This window comes from Vombatus ursinus, unplaced genomic scaffold (genome assembly GCF_900497805.2).
Source record: "Vombatus ursinus unplaced genomic scaffold, bare-nosed wombat genome assembly UNPS02014833.1, whole genome shotgun sequence".
NCBI classification, from domain to species: domain Eukaryota; kingdom Metazoa; phylum Chordata; class Mammalia; order Diprotodontia; family Vombatidae; genus Vombatus; species Vombatus ursinus.
Genome location: NW_020954611.1, coordinates 5,748,272 through 5,764,414, shown reverse-complemented (window position 1 = coordinate 5,764,414; position 16,143 = coordinate 5,748,272). Strand labels below are relative to the sequence as shown.

The 16,143-nt window shown below is 39.3% G+C and overlaps 1 long non-coding RNA gene across 1 annotated transcript; it reads right to left on the bottom strand.

Moving 5' to 3' along the window:
- Nucleotides 1–5,538: 5,538 nt before the first annotated feature.
- Nucleotides 5,539–14,922, bottom strand: LOC114026155. The gene is made up of 5 exons (XR_003567103.1): nt 14,844–14,922; nt 10,355–10,545; nt 10,005–10,115; nt 9,502–9,577; nt 5,539–5,924 (listed from the first exon to the last, which is right to left on the bottom strand). It is a non-coding gene; the product is annotated as an uncharacterized LOC114026155 (long non-coding RNA).
- Between the last annotated feature and the right edge of the window lie 1,221 nt (nt 14,923–16,143).

The window sequence follows — 16,143 nt, the reverse complement described above, 5'->3', positions numbered from 1 at the left end:
GTTTGACCAGTAAACATCCTCTCATTCTTAACTCAGCTCTTTATAGAGATCTGATGTTTCAAACAACTGGACCATAGTCTATTCATGGGTTTAAAGTGTATAATATGTCTGGAAAAAAGCTGTCCAATAGAAATGTCTTCTAGCCAGACACAATCCCCCTGTGTTACTCATTGCCTCAGCAGGCCTTCATTTCCTGTCTCCTGCAGCCTGAGTCCACCAGTTTATCCGACATCCAGGACTGGAAGGAGCAGTTAACAGTGGACAGTAACAGGTACAGATCAGTGAGCTAGGGGAGGAAATGGGGTCAGTAGTCATTATGGTGCCCCCCCCAGGGCACTTCCCTCTCTCCTGTCCCCCGTCCCCCCGGAACACAGCAAAACATATCCAAAAGAATGGGCTACTGTCTCGGAGAGATGTGGCTTCTGCAATTCCTCAGAGGAGAAATGAGTGAAAATGTTGGGTCGATATGAGGCATGGAAGTAAACATGGTGTGTGTGTGTGTGTGTGTTTGTGTGTGTGTGTGTGTAGACGGTAAATTATAGCTAGCTCTTCCCAGGGGACTTGTTTCCTGAGCTCTTTCTCTAGTGTTTTTGGTTAATTTCATCAACGGTAAAAAATAAAAGTACTGCCCTTTAAAGATGTGCAGATCTGAATGCTCCTGGCAGAGGATGGATAAACCACATGATTTGGCAATCATACCTTTTGATCCTGAGATACTATGAATCACACACTCCTAAGAGCTGACAGGTCATCTCAGAGCTCATCTAGTCTAACCCATCCCTGAAAAAGGGGAGCCTGTCTGACCGTCTGAAGAACCCCAGGGAGCAGGATCCTCTAGGTCCCAGAGCAGCCTCATCCTTGGACAGCTCCTTCCACTGAGCTGCCGATAGCATGACTCCCTGATACTTGGATCTATTGCTGCTCCTAGGCCTGCACTGTGAGGTCAAGGCAAAGTCTAACCTCCCTTCCCCATGACAGTCCTTCAGATGTATATGGACTCCCAGATCTAGAGTTGGAAGGAAGGTCAGATGGCACCTAATCCAACCCCCTTCTTTTTCAGTCAGGAACTGTCAATATCCTTCTTCAAATATGACTTTGAGAACTGGATACCATATTCTACATGGAGTCCCACCAGGGCAGGATGCAACAAAATGATCTTTTTCTGTGAAATAAGAATTGGCTACTCCATTCCATGCATTTCTATAGCCACATTTATTCCTTCTTTCAATAAGTCTGCCTGCTATGGTGCAAGGCACTGCTTTAGCTACTATTACAGGGGCATGTGTGTGTGTGTGTGTGTGTGTGTGTGTGTTGGTGCAAAAAAAAAAGTATAGCACATGACCACTATCTTTTGTCCCTTCCCTCAAGAAGCTTACCAGCTGGTCAGAGACAACACAGCTAAAATTAACTGACAATTTAAGACAAAATTCCAAAAGCTGTTTTTAAGACATTACATCACAAATTATCAAATAAATTTTGAAGACAGAGGAGGGAAAGATCTCTGTGGTCTAAAACACATGAAGGATGGGTAATTGGGGGAATGGGTAGATGGAGGAAGGGGAGGCATTCCAGTGCCATCTGAAAGCCTACTTCCAGGGCTGGTTAGTCTAAAGATGTGACTAATTCCCCAAACTACCTTCCTCATCTTATGAGGTGTCAGCTTGTGTAAATTCATTCGGCATTTAAATAGTTTTTGCATATCCAGGGATATCCAGCCATTTTTCCCAAGGCAGTGACATCTCCTGCCGTAGGCAGAGCATTAAAGAGATCCAGAAAGAAGAGGGAGGAATGAAGAGGAGGGAAAACAGAGGGGGTTGGGTCACGTTGGCAGGGAATGAAGAAAAATGGCTGTCACTTTAGGGAAATCATTTAAAATGCATTCTAAGGAAACGTCTTTAGTAAAATCAACTGGTATTTACATATGTTTGCCTGATTCAGGCAAAGATGTCATTTTCAATAATCTGAAGACAGTGAGTGGTCTGCCAGGGATTTCTGATAGCCTTCCCTTCTGCTTCCACAATTCCCATTTCTTCTCTATCAGCCTGATAAGGGAGATCTGGGTTAGTTAGAGGGAAGGGGTGAGAAACAATTGAGAAAAAAGGGAAAAAAGTGGGAGCTCTTAAAGTTATTTTAACTTGAAGATTGCTTAAGAATGGATTGTCCAATATGTAACAGCAATACTTTAAGTGAGGTGGATTAATGAAAAAGTAGTTCACATTAACTGTATCTAATCTAATAATTATGTCATAAATGTAAAGATTCTGTAATGGAGGTTACTGTGATGAAGTCAGAGGGTTTTGGTTTGCTTCCTGGCTCTGCTTCTTACTACCTGTGTGACCTTAGGCAAATTACTACTCTCTTGGCCTCAATATCCTCCATCTGTTAAGTGAGAGGGTTGAATGCGAAAATCTCAAAGGTTCCTTCAAGCTCAAAGTCTAAAATCCTGAGGTGGTGGGTATTGGTTTGCTTTTTTTCTTTTTTAAGTCAAATCCATGATTTCATCCTCACCTCTTGGTGAACAACTTCTTAATGCTGATCTCCACCTCTGCAATTTATGGTCTTAGAGATATGACCCAGACACTTAGGGCTTAATTGGTGTTGCTCAGGGTCATACAACCAGCATGTAGAATAGGCAGAAATTGATCCCAAGACTTCTTGACTTTGAGACCAACTCTTTCCACTATGCCCCATGCCTTTCTAATCCTGAAATATTCTACTATTTAAAAAAATTGGCCAAGAATCACATAGGCTGTAATTGAATTAGAACTCAAGTCAAAAAGGTTTTGCTTTCTATCTGAATACATCACTGAATTTGAGACAGTCCCTTCCACCAGAGGGAGGAGAGGATACCCATGGAAACAGCTAAAATGACAGATGATGCTATAAGTGAAGCCTCTGAACACTAAAAAAATCATACTAGCCAGTGTGTGCATCCTTATCTGGTTTACTTCAGATTGGTGTATTCCTGGTATATTCCGAGTGCCTAAGGTTTACTTACCTTAAATCGGTACATTTGCAAACAGCCCCTAACTCCTTTTGTTTACTTCCAATTACAGAACAATAGCTCCAGATGCTCAAGAGACATTCAAGTTAGTCTGCAGTCTAGCAGAAGTAGCCAGCTCTTGTTTGGACCTCATGTTTTCTGTAGCACATCCCCAAGTAGGGACAAAAGGGACCCAAAATAGCTATATCACAGCCTGGCTTTTATGCCCTTGATGTACCCTTTGTTTTTAAATCAATAAAAATTTTTAACTAAGTAAATTCCCTGTATGAGGTATACCTCTCTTAAATTGCAAGGTAGCATTTTATAATTAAAAGGCATCCCAGGGACTATCTAATGTCTCCCCCAGCCATTTTAATGAAAAAATTGAGACCCAGAATCTCAGTGTAACTTTCCCAAGGTCGTATACCTAATAAGTTGGAATTAGGACTAGAATTTGGGTCTCTGAGGCAGTGAAATATAGTGTAGTGGAAGGGAAGAAATGTGGAATGTCAAAGAAGAGAGGAAAAAAGAGGGGAGAGAAGAGAGGGGAGCAGAAAAAAGAGAGAGATAGAGAGAGATGGGGAGAAGGACAGAGAGAGACAGAGAGGGAGGAAGAGAAGAAGAAGAAGAAGAAGAAGAAGAAGAAGAAGAAGAAGGAGGAGGAGGAGGAGGAGGAGGAGGAGGAGGAGGAGGGGGAGGAGGGGGAGAGAGAGAGAGAGGGAGAGAGAGAGAGAGAGAATTTATTAAAAGAGTACTGTGCACCAGGCACTATATTAAGTGCTGGGGATACAAATAATTTTTTTAAGTAGTGCCTACCCACAAGGCACTATTATGTTCTAACTAGGGAATACCACACATTAAATAGAGCAGGAAGGGGAAGAGGCTGCTGGAGAGGGAGTAGAAAAGTCAGGAGAATGCAGAATGGAGAGTAGAGTAAAGCGATGGTCTGGGCACCTCAAGAAATGGTGGTCCAGGTCAAGCCCTTACCAGTCCCAAGGAGGCCTGCAGGTGTCATTAGTCAGGAAACCTGGGTCCTTATTCTGTCTCGTCACTATCTGGTTACATGACTTTGGAGACATTATTTCAGGTTCCTGGGCTTCCATTTCTTTATCTGAAAAATAAAGGTTCCATCTGTCTATCTATCCACTTATCCAATAAACATAAGTGTTGCCATGTGTGTTCAAAACTTTTGGTTGTCCTGATTAAGATGGATAAGTCTTGTGACTGTTACAAGTTTACAACAAATCACTGTCAGGTTCCAAACCTAAGTCAGTTGGCAGTAAACAAGGTGATTGATAGATGTGTGGAGAGTGTCTCCAAGTACTCTGCTTGACGTAGGAGATACAAAGAAAATGGAACAGTCCCTGGCCTCAAGGAGCTTATATTCTACTGGGTAGGGGAGATGGGTTAGGAATAACATGAACTTGGAGAAGTAAATAGAAACTATGTATGACATGAATACCAAATGACTTCTCATGGGGAAGGCACTAGTTATGGGAAGGGGGGAGTTTGTGTCAGCATGAAGATTCAGGAATGTCATGGCCCTTGAAGTGAATCTTACAGGAAACTATGAATCATATCCTTTAATTATAACTCCTAAGTCACTGTTCTTTTTCCTACTCTTCTTAAGGTCAAAAGAGCCCTTTTAAAAGGCTAGCATTAGGGACATGAAATAATGGTCACTTTACAGGCTAACCACATTATATAAAAATGATAATAATATCCACAACATCTCTAGGCAGTAGCATTCTTATATCCACTTTGCGGATGAGGAAATTGATGCAGACTGAGGTTAAGTGAAATGCCTAAGGTCACTCAGTTTCTGAGGTATGATTTGAACTCAGGTCTTCCTAAATCCAGGTCTGGGTCTACCCACTGCATCACCTAGCTGCCTCTAAATCAGGATTTTGTTGTTGCTGTTGTTTGTCTTTCATTCTCGAAGAGGACCATGACATCAGGGAAGGGATGCCATGACATGCAAGTGAATTGAATTTAAGTGAGGAAGGGCTGGGCAAAGTCACCAACAGCAAAGTCACCGGAGAAGAAAGTGAGGCGGCAGATCACAGTATAGAAGAAAGTAAACTAGCTGACTTTGTGTCATTTGCTACCTACGTGACCTTGAACAAGTTGGGGCCTCAGTTTCCTCATTTGCAAAATAAAGAGGTTGGACCGGATGATCTCCAAGGTCCTTACCAGATCTGTCATCCAATACTCCTGGGATCTGATCACAGCAGGGCACACCAGGAAGTGGAGGTAGTAGGGAAGCAGGCCAGTCAATGTTGACAGATAGGAAACATTTTAGTTGGCAATTAAATTTTGGAAACTGTCTCTAAGACTTTGACGGGAAGTTGACAGTTCCAGTTGCTTTGTATTCTCAGTATAATTCATGAATATGAACCAGAGGCTGAATTCTCAAGTATGTGACTGTCTCTGCGACGCTTTGAAAAGCCTCGTTCATTTCCTCTGGCCCACTGGACATCTGGTTTCTTTTTTCATACTTTTGACGTTCAGGGAAAATGACAAACAGTGGGCACAACAAACTATGCGAGTGTCTTTATTGTTGTTTTCTTGCTTTTCTAACAATTGTCTTCCCATAGGAGAAATAGGTGAGTGCTTTCATCCATGAGGCTAATGGAAATTTACAGCACACAGATCATTTCCTTTATCTAACCTCAGGAAGATTAAAAAGTAACAAAACTTGCTTAGCTCACCCTCTTTAAGTCAATGTTGGAGTAAACATCTAGGCCAGGGCCTAGACTTTCACCTCATATTGGGAGTATTTAGTACTTCTGGAACCATGTACCCTCTAGTTGGGTTCAAATCTAGGGACAGTCAGCTGGAGGCCTGCAAATGACTGATGAGGACCTTCACAGGTGGCAGATGTTTTCATTCGCTTGTCTTCTCTCTCTGAACAGTTTATTTCCAAGCAGTTTTCAAAATACTAAACAGAAAGAAACCAGATTTTTTTTCCATCAACTCTCCCCACCCTTGTCAACAATTTTTTTTCAATTCCTTTTCCTCCACTCTCACCAAGAAAGCTTGTGAATCCAAAAGAAAAAATAAAAACAATGGAAGATCCCAAATCTGCACTCCTTGAAACCAAGCAATAGGTTAAATTAGGATTTGTGCAGATTTTCAATATATACTTTAGCAAGAAAGCAAGAAAAGGAGTCACTAACCTTGAGACATAGGCACCACCATACTTCTCTCAAGCAAAACAACTCCATAAGATTCAGTAATAAATTGAACTGGATGAGTCTGAATTCCATCACCTTATTGACTGTCTGAACTTGTGCCCCTTTTCTTTTTGAGGAGTCCACCTTGATTAAGGACTTACTGAACAAGGAAAAGTCAGACAGCTACTAACTACCACTGGCTTGGAATCCATTGCAGATTTGTAAATAAGCCACAACATTCACTCTTCTGCAACCAGAACCATCAAAAGGTTTGAGTGTCTAGGAATCAGTGCAAAAGAACAAACTTTAATTTTAAAGTGACAACTACATAGGTACTGTGTGTAAGTGTATAAGTGACAACTATATAGGTATTGTGTATAAGTTTATAAGTACTTTGCTAGACTATTGGGATCCACTGCTGATACTACAAAGGGCGATGTAGAAGAATTTTTTAAAATCTGGTTTTATTTTATTTTCAGTTCTGAATTTTCTCACTCCTAAATCATTCTCCCCACTGCCACATTGAGAAAGCAAGAAAAATAAAGCCCTTGATAAAAATACATACTCAAGCAAAACAAATTCTTGTGTTAATCATGTCATACACACATACATGCATGCCTAAATGTGTGTATATATGTATACATGCAGATTGAGGCATATATATTCTGAGTGTATATATATATATAATATATATATAAAGAGAGAGTATATATATACACACACACACACACATATACTTATACATGTATGTGTGTGTATACACACACACATACATATACTCTGAGTCTATCACCTCTCTATCTGGAGACAAGTAGCATGTTTCATCATCAGTCCTCTGGAAGTATGATTAGTCTTTCTGTTATCAGAATTCCTAAGTCTTTCAAAGTTGTTTGTTTTTGCAATACTGTTATTGTACAAATTCTTCTCCTGGTTCTTTTTCACTTCATTTTGGATCAGTTCATACAAGTCTTCTCAGGTTTCTCTTTCATCATCCTCTTCATCATTCCTTATATTATAATAATATTCCATTACATTCATCATATCATATTACATTCATATTCCATAACTTGTTCAGTCATTCTCCTACTGATGGGAGTTCAGCTACCTCCATCAATTCTTTGCCACCATGAAAAGAGCTTCTATAAATATTTTTGTACATCTAGGTCTTTTTCCTCTTTCTTTCATCTCTTTGAATTATAGACCTAATGGTAGTATTGTTAACTCAGAGGTTATGCATATTTTAATAGCTTTTTAGCATAGTTCCAAATTGCTTTCCAGAATGAAATAATTCACAGCTCCACCAATAGTACATCAAGGTACCTGTTTTCCCACAGGCCCTCCAGCATTTGTCATTTTTCTTCTTTGTCAATTTTGCTAATCTGATGGAGGTGAGGTAGTAGCTGAGTTATTTAAATTTGCATTTTTTAATATAAGTGATTGAGAACATTTAAAAATATGGTTATTGATATCTTTAATTTCTTCCTCTGAAAACTGTGTATTCACGTCCATTGATCATTTATCAGTTGGGGTGTGGAAGAATTTGATAATCCAGCCAGTGCTTAAAGCAATAAGTTCTTTTGTTTTTCACATTTAAAGGGAAACCACATGATTTAACTAAGGACACCTAAGGGATAATTGTGGGAGACACAGGAGAAACAAGAAAGAACATTAGGACATAATTTATACCCCTGCCTCAAACTGGGCCAGTAGCTTCCACCTTCAAGGCTAGAGCAGCATCCCAAGGACCAGCACCTCTAAAGCAGGACAGGGATGTATAGGGAAAGGCGGGGTAGAAGCAGGGATATATTGTTAGAGAGTTTCTGGCAGAATGGTTTCAGGCCGTGGCAGGAGAAAAGACTCTGTAATTGCCTTTCAAGAGGCTGCTCCCGGAACTCAGCCCACGTAAGCTCTTGCCATTTCAGAGGTGAGACTTGGTGTTCACTCCATGTATCAGGGCAACTCAGTGCAACTGAAAAGAGGGAGTATTTACAGGAAGGGAGGAGCTAGATCTCACCCTGGGTCCGATAAGCTTTGCATCTCTGATGTCATGGGGTCTTGATATCCAATTAGCTAGGGAACTGGAAGCAGAGAAGATTCCAGACATTGGATTTCTCAGAAAACGAGCAGGGCAGAGGGCCACACGAGGGATGGGAACAACTCTAAAGCAGGGAGCCTGTCACCAGAAAGGCAATTCTTGAAAAAAAATAGAGATTTTTCCAGACTTACAGCAAAGGCTGCCAGGGAAAAATGTGATATAATGGAAGGAATGCTGGATTTGGAGTCCAGCAAGATCTTACTTGAAACCTTACCTCTGATCCACAGTAACTGTGTGACCATGAGCAAGGCACTCTATTTCTCTTTGCCTCAGTTTCTTCATCTACAGGTTTATTATGAGGATAAAAAGAGAGGACATTAATAAACCACTTTCTTTCTTTTCTTTTCTTTTCTTTTTTTTTTTGAGGCAATTGGGGTTAAGAGACTTGCCCAGGGTCCCAGTTAGTAAGTGTCTGAGGCTGGATTTGAAGTCAGGTTCTCCTTACTTCAGAGCTGGCGCTTTATCCACTACACCACCTATCTGCCCCTGTAAATCACTTCCTAAGGCTTAAGATGCTAAATAAATATTAGATGTTAGGAATAAGTAAATATTTGAAGGGTTTATAGATTTCATGTACGTCGGTCTTCAGTATCCCACCAGAATTTGTTTATGAGAGATTAGTTCAAGACAATTAACACAGGCAACTAGACAGTGCAACAGATGAGTGCTGGGTGTGAAGTCAGGAAAACTTGAGTTCAAATCCAGCCACAGACACTTACTAACTGTGTGAGCTTGGCCAAGTCACTTAATCTCTATTTGCCTCAGTTTCCTCAACATTAAATGGGGATAACAGTAGCACCTACCTCCCAGTGTTGTTGTGAGAATCAAATGATGGCATTTAGTACATTCCTGACACACAGTAGGTAATTAATAAATTTTTTTTTCCTTCCTTCTTAACAAGCCTTAACTTTTTCTTAATTTGTGCTAATTAAAAAAAATCTTCAATGCCTCCCTATGGTTTCTTGGATTAAATACAAACTCATTGATTAGTCATTTAAAGAAGCTAGGTGGCATAGGGGATAGACTATCGAAGTTGGAGTCAGGAAGACTTGAGTTCAAATCCTCTTTCTTTTTTTTTTTTAATTTTTAGGCGATTGGGGTTAAGTGACTTGCCAGGGTCACACAGCTAGTAAGTGTCAAGTGTTTGGTCTGAGGCCGGATTTGAACTCAGGTCCTCCTGACTTCAGGGCCGGTGCTCTATCCACTGTGCCACCTAGCTGCCCCCAAATTCTCTTTCAAACACTTACTTGTATGACACTCAGCAAGTCATCAGTTTCTTCACCAGTTGAAAATGAGGATAATAATAACACCAACTTCACAGGGCTGTTGTGAGGATTGAACAAGAAATTATATGTCAGATGCTTCGCAAACCTTAAAGCCTTGTATAAATGCTAGCTAGCTATAATGATTATTATTAAAGCTCTTCACAGCCTTGGTCTGACCTACATTTCTGAACTTGTTTCACTTTACTCCCTATCACATACTCTGTGTTCCTGCCAAACCAGCCCATCAGAGTCTCACAGTACTTGTCAGTCCAAAAGGAACCTCCAAGTCTTCCAGAAGATTGTTCCTCCATTCCTCAGAGGAGGCTTTCCTCCATGCCTGGAATTCTCACTCTGTTCATACCTAAGCCTTTTAGAATCCCTAGCTCGTCTCAAGGTTCATTTTAATTGCCACCTCCTATGGATACTTTTCCTTATTCCTCTAATTGTTAACACTCCCCTTGTTCCCCAAATAACTTTGTGCTTACTGATCTGAATTCATGTAGCATCCTCTCAATAGAATGAAAGGTCCTTGGTCACATGAACAGCAAGATGGCAGACTGGACATTTTCTCTGATCTCTACAACCCCCTCCAACTTCTGGAAAATAGATATGCAACAAAGATAATGCAACTTCAGCTGTCTCCATGGTCTAGGACACTGGGAATCCAAAAGAAAGTCAAAAAATGCAGAAAGCTATGAACTGAAGGTCACTGACCCTGAGCTCATTCAACATCCCTTCCCCACCTCTCTTGCTACTGCATTGGTAGACCTAAGAACCCAACACAGACTTACAATAAAACACATCTCCGCAGCCACCCCCCTCCCCTTCCACCCACCTTTCCAGTGTCTTGCAGACCTAGGTTCCAGGATGTAGAAGTTTTCTTAGTCTTCCATAATATTAGCATTGCAAAGGTAATTGTCTTCTAGTGCTGGGAGGACAATTCTGTAGCACCAGACAGTATTAATTCAGACAACACCATGGCACCAGTGAAGAGTCTTTCTGAACTGCTTATGGCAGGCCAGGGAACTAAGGAGCAAGGGACAGGGACAGGACACTAGAATAAGACACCTTGTATATAAAAAGGGGAGTGTTCAACACTCCACTAAGCCTGAGAGAAAAAGCATAGCATCCAGCTGGGGCCAGTTCCAATCACCCAGAAACCACTTGGGACCTAAGTTGATGAATAGTGAATTGTCAAGAACGGGATGAGGCTGAGATCCTTTGAGATCCAGTCCCCTCAGAAGGAACAGAGTCAGAAAATGAATAGGGGGAAATTGGAAAGGGGAAGGGGAGGAAGTCTGAAATTACCAAAGATCTCCGCAAGAAGAAAACTCGAAGACCTTGGACATAAGCAAATAAATCAGGGGAAATATTAGCAGCAGAAGGAAATATGGCCTCCAGATCTAGTCAACAAGTTCAGGCATGTATGAATAAACATTGCAAAACAAAGGAAAATGATCTCACACTCGATGAGACAGAGGACCCTGTGGAATGTGAGGAGGACATGGAACCACAGCTTGCTATTCCTTAGTGGTTTAATGGAGGAATGAAAATAATGAGAACAGAATCTATGGCCCACATAGCAAAAACAAAGAACAGAATAGAAAAACCAGAACCTGTGAAAGCAAATCTCACCAAAGAAATGAAAGAGAGAACAATAGACCAGGGATGCAAATATACAAAAGTGAAGGACAATTTAGAAGAAGAGAAACAAAAAACAATAGCATTAAAAGAAAATATGTTCACTGTATAAGCAAAACATACCGATCTTGAAGACAGGTTGTGTATAGAAAAGCTAAAGATCAGAAGTCTTCTACAAGAATACAACAGGACAAAAAACCATAATGCAGGAAATAACTACCTAGAACTTCTGACCACAGGAAATGAAGTACCAATCGAAAGAATACACATATCACCTCCAGAAAAAAAAAAAACAAGGCTGCATACATCAAGAAATTAAATGTTTAAATTTGACAATTCAAATCAGAAACAAGTTCTGCAAGACACTAGGAAACTTTCAAATACAAAGAAAAGAAAATTCAAATAATGCAAGACTATTCTGCACCCACCAGAAAACTTAAGAATGGAATAATGAGTTCTGAGGAGCAGCGGAGCTCAGAATGCAGTCCAGAGTGACTTACCTTGGAAGTCTGAGCTTAACCATACATGAAAACAGATGAGCTTTCAACAATGAAGAGGTGTTTGAAAAATTTTTTGCAAGAGATCCAAAACCAAAGAAATTATTTGCTCCTCAAATACCTCAAACAATAGAAATTCAAGAGGAGTGAATAAATGAAGCAACTAAGGACAACAATATTAATAGAGTGTTAGCAAGAGGCTAGTAAGAAACTTTCTAAATGTGTTCAAGAAAATAGGGAAGAAGGCAGAAGTCCAGTGGAGGTAATAATGAAGAGGCAGGCATGGCACATTATGGACAAAACCTGGTGACATCCTGCCTAAAAGTTGCTGGAGAAACTAGAGTTAAAAGACATGACATTTTCTGAGATAGCAAAAGAATATACATATTTCTCAGTACCACATGAAACTCTTAAAAAAACTGGCCATGTAATAGAGCACAGAGACATTGCCAATGAATATAGAAGGGCAGGAATAGTTAATGCATTCTTAATAGAACATAATACAATAAAAACAGTAATTGGTTCAGGCACCACAAACAAAAGATATAGACCCAATTAAAGACTTAACAATGAAATCCTAAATAACCAGGGGGTCAAAAAACAAATAATCATAGAGACAATAACTTATGTAAAAGAAAATGATAATGATAAAACAGCATACCATAATTTCTGTGATACAGCTAAGTCAGTCTTCAGGGGAAAATTTTTATCCTTATAAACACACATCAATAAAATATTTAAAAAGAGCATTAATGAACTGAATATGCATTTAAAGAGTTAGAAAGCCAACAAATAAGCCTAAAATAGGAATAAGAGAGAAAATATTTAAGATTACAAAGGAAATAGATGAATAGGAAACAAAAAATTCATAGAAATGCTAAATAAAACTAAAAGCTAGTTCTTTGAAAAGACTTACAAAATTGATAAACCCTTAGCTAATTAATTAAAAAGAAAATAGCAGAAATTCAAATCAATAACATAGCAACTGAGCAAAGTGAAAACACAGTGAAACCAGAAGAAATAAAAAAGAATCATTGAAACGTATTTTGTGCAGTTAAATGCTAACAAAACAGAGAACACAAAAGAAATAGGGGAATGTCTTCAAAAATATAAAAATAACCAAACTATCAGAAGACCAGATAGAGATCTTAAATAACCAATCTCCAAAAATGAAACAGATCCTGCTGTAAAGGAATTATCAAAGGGGGAAAAAAACCTTTTGGTACTAATGGATTCACAGGATAAATCTATTAAAATTTTAAAGAATAATTAGTACCCACACTTTACAAATTATTCTAAAAATTAAGAAAGTACATTACCAGTACCATTACTCTTTTATGAGACAAATATAGCCCTAATACCCAAACCAGGGAAAGATAAAAACACAGAAAGAAAACTATAGGCCTATGTGCTTAATGATCATCAACTCAAAAATTTTAAATAAAATCTTATCAAATATACTACAGAATTTATCCAAGAAATCATTCATTATTATCAAGTGGGAGTTATACCATGGATATAAGGATGGTTCAATATCAGGGAAACAATTAATATGATCATATTAAAAACCAAAACATTGCAAATCACTATCATCTTAATAGATGCACAAAAAGCCTTTGATAAAGTATAACATAGCACTCTATAAGGCACAGGCATAGAAGGACCTTTTTTAATACCATAAAAAATCTATCTAAAGCCAAAAGTAAGCATCATATGCAACAGGGATATGCTAGATCTTTTCTGATAAATTGAGAGTGAAACCATTTGGGTTATCTAAGGATCATTAGACCTCAAATCTTAGAACCTGAGAGATGGGACAGAGAAACTTAGACATGGTCTTCTTCAATCTTTTTATTTAATTGAGGAAGGTACTAAAGTTTAGGGGGTAAAATGATGCAAAGTTAGTTACTCGTCATTGTTTCAAACAAATAAACAAATGAATAAAATACCTCCATACCCATTGAATGAATGTCTGAAATTCCTAAATAGATTCTTTTAGATAAAATGGGAGAGATAGCACATTAAGCATTAGCAGTTATTCCCACTTTAGTGTGAACGAATCCCAGAGCTTTTCTTGAGTGAAGCATTTGGGAAGGGAGAGAGAATTTGAGGGCACTGGTCACCTAGGCATGTAGAGACATGCCATAGATGTGAGACAGTCTCAGAAAAAGGAAACACCAAAGCTTCACCTAATTTAAAGTTCTATCCTAGAATATAAACAGGTCAGATGGATAATAATTCATCTATACCTAAAAATTAACAGTGAAGATGTCTGAATTTGATTAGAGGCTTGCTCCTTGACCTTTGGTGATGTGAGTAATCTCCTTGCTTTTTATTTGTAGCTTGTGGAAAATTAGAATGTCTTCTGTCACAAATGCATTTTAAAGAATCATAAAGTATTTTAAAAAAACTTACAAACTTAGAAAGTAGATTGTTTACGAATTACTTTGTCTCTATGACCTTATCCAATGTGAGGATTCTCCCCTGTGATGCAAAACCAACCCTTTCATGCCTGTCTATCTGTGTGACACTGGTTCATTTCCTCCAATTAGTTTCCCATAGGGCAAATCAATCGAACAATGCCAATGAAATGCCATCACACAGCCAAAAATTTGTCTTGTGAAGTTTGGATTCAGTCAAAGGGCTGCACTTGAGGACCTAGAGGGCCAAAAGCGGCCTCTAGGCGGCAGATTTCCCACCCCTGGCTAACCTTAACCCTTGCTCTAGCCAGCTCAGGGGTTCTAAACCTGGGATTCACGAACTTGTTTTTAAAATATTTTGACAAGAGCATTTCAATGTAATTGGTTTCTTTTCTAATTCTATGTATTTAATTTCATGCATTTAAAAACATTTAAAAAGTTCATTAGAAGAGATCCAAAGACTTCCACCAGCATTCTCAGAGGTCCGTGACAAAAAAGGTTAAGAATTCCTGACCCTGACTTAAGCTTGTCTGTTTTTCTTTTAAGTCAGATTTGCTCCTACAGACAAATCGCACTGATCATGGTCTAGCAGTTACAGAAAACATAATGATTCTGCAGTTCTGGAGCAGAAGGAAAGGTTTCACTTTGAAAATTCTTGTAATTTGACTATTTAATTGTTGCTTGACCAATTAATCACGTAACAAGTGACATGCCAGGCAACGCTATCCCCCTCCACTTCCCCACCCTACCCTCTCCCATTTTTTACCACCACTCTATGATAATGGCCGAGATCCCAAAGTTTGACATAAAGCAGGGTCGCTTGCTTCCTGCTGTCTGAAGCTCTGTAGGAGGAGTAGAAGTGGCATTCTCAGCAGCTCTGTACAGGGACAGCAGCAGCATGTTGGGCTGGACAACCATTGCCGTGTCAGCTAATCAATGGTTTGTAATAAGATCTACTGAAAGGCTGGGGATTTTATAGGAACACTAAAGGAAGATTTGTAGCCTTACCCAACGGAAATAAAGGCTTTACTGAAAGCTAAAAATGCCGGTTAATGTAGCCAATGAGGTAGAGTTCTTTTTCAGCAAAGCCATACAGTTTTCATTCACCTGCCACCCCAGGACAACAAAACTCAGCATGCAGCCAATTGTGGAAAAAAAAAAAAACACAAAACCTAAGTCTCATTACTCTGAGTTATTTTGTTTGGGGAGGGGAGGAGGTACCTTGTCACTTATCCTTATACTGTCCTACCTTGCTCCTCTCCCCTACTCATCTCTACCTGTTCATACCCATCTAATTCTTCAAAGATCCTTATGTCATCTTCCCCATAAAGCCTTTCTTTACCACATTGCAGCACTGAAAATGACTTCTCCCTTATATTATCTCACAGTACCATAGGTGGTGCAATGGACAGAGTGTGGCCTTGGAATTCAGGAAGACCTGAGTTCAAGTTCTGATGCTGACACTTATTTGTTTTGGCCTACTATAAGTACTTAAGCCTCATTTTCCTTATCTGTAAAATGAAGAGAACAATGGCACCTAACTCATAGGGTTGTTATAAAGATAAACAGATGGCATATATAAAAGTGTTTTGCAAACCTTAGAGCTTTATATAAAAGCTATGATTATGGCACTTTATATAGACATATTATGCACTTATGGTAGTCTAATTTTGATAATAGTCACCTACATACAAGTGTAATCTCTCCCTACTCAATTGTAAACTTTTTTTGAGGACTGTATTTTAGTCATCTTTATATCTCAGCACCAACCACCAAACCAACCATTCCTGAGAAGATGAAGAAGAACTTATTTAATGAATTGACTTTTATAATACCCCAGAAAGAATTCCTAGAATTCTCAATAGAAAGCTTTGCCCTCTGGTCTCACTCTAGCCTAGACTACTCTCCTTCACTCCTCTAGTGCCTTTTTCCTCTAGATTGGCCTTGACCCTGACCTTCCCTGAACGCTGAGTGAAGAAGGAACCAGGAATCCCAGGGAGAGCTTGGGATGGTGATATCCCAAATCCTGAGAGCAGCCTTCTCCAAGATCATTGTGGGTTCTCAAA